Genomic DNA, 1,591 nt, shown 5'->3' with positions numbered 1-1,591 from the left:
ATAGCCTCCCTTTAGAGATTAGACTTGCCCCTTCTCTGTCCACTTTTAAATCTCTTCTAAAAACATATCTGTTTTGTTTGGCTTACAAATAATTTTCTATTATGGTCTTTGCTTAGTCTTTTATGGGTTTATACTTCGTTTCTTCTTGTGTTATTAATATATTTACTTATTTTATTATTAAGGCGAGACCCTGTTTAATTGTGTAGCTGTGCAGATTTTTATATTCTTTTTACTATTTTGAATTTCTGTACAGCACTTTGGTCAGCCGTGTGGCTGTTTTATACGTGCTACATAAATAAACTGAAACTTGAAACTTACTGAATGCTTAAGTCTGTGTGTGACTGTAGCACATTACCACACATTATTTAAGGATTATATTAAAAGTATCTAAAGTATCTCAAGGTATTTATGAAAAATAATCTTTGAAAAGGTTCGTTAAAAAAACACACAATTAGAAGAATTAGAAGACTGGCCATACTCTAAAAGCAACCTATCTACTCTGACTTCATGATGCAATACTGTATTAAGAGAAAGAAAATAATAGTAACATAAACGAAGTTCCAAGTGCCCAACCAAAGGGAACGCTAATCACTATAATGGTGATTTAAAAAAAAAACACATTTTAGGAAAATCAACATCAATTTATGAAGTTAGCTTATGTGATGTTCTCTCAAAAATTTCAGTTGTATTGAAAATTCAATATTCAAGATGACTTTGGGAAACGAGTGAATGCAACTAGTGAAAGATAACTGCAGACATGGAGGAAATGGGTCTATTAAGACTCTTTTTTAGGGCTGGGAATCGATTCCAAAAAGAATCGATTCATCAATTCCGTGGCGTTGGGAATCGAGAGTCAAAAGGGAATCGACTCCTCATTCAGAGCCCTTTTCAGTTCAACAAAGCTTATCTATGGGTGCCTCTCAAACGGAAGGCTGCACACATTTAAATTCGCGAAAATGAACTGAAAGAAAAGGAGTCGGTATTGAGATCATCTGAATTTTAGGATGCAGCCTTCCGTTTGAGAAGCACCATTTACCTCCCTCATGCTCGCTAAAAGCCGTAATTACGAGAATTGTGAGATAAAAGATTATTTTCATTTTTATTACCATTCGCCAGTAAAAAAAAAAACGATTCAGAGGTTATTTTACGGTGGACCTGGCTTGTCCACAATTTTGAGCGCTGCACGACAGAATAGATCATGAAGTGAGCAAGGGTCTTGATCTTATTTCCGTCTAAAATACTATTTTTTAAAAAACATTTCTATCAGCCAATGATAATTATAAAAGAAATCGTCCCGAGCATAGATCAGTGGCTGAGAGCGCATCTGATTGACAGATAAACCACGAGCTCTATCAGTTATTGTTAATTTTCTGGTTATTTTGTTTCAGTGTAGGCTACAGTTTGTTAATTTTGTGCAAAGCATACAGTCAAAGTAAACTTCATCATTCAGCTGAACTGTGCACATTTATTTTAGACACTTCATGTCATGTTCAATTCACGTGATAAACGCATGTCCCTGCTGAGCTGTGGGCTATAACTAATTTCATGGGCAAAGCAGACAAAATTACAAATTATGTATCGTCATTTTTTT

Source organism: Sinocyclocheilus rhinocerous, unplaced genomic scaffold, assembly GCF_001515625.1.
Source record: "Sinocyclocheilus rhinocerous isolate Xijiao unplaced genomic scaffold, SAMN03320098_v1.1 scaffold1677, whole genome shotgun sequence".
NCBI classification, from domain to species: domain Eukaryota; kingdom Metazoa; phylum Chordata; class Actinopteri; order Cypriniformes; family Cyprinidae; genus Sinocyclocheilus; species Sinocyclocheilus rhinocerous.
The sequence above is the reverse complement of the archived record's forward strand: the minus strand, read 5'-3'. Positions refer to the sequence as shown.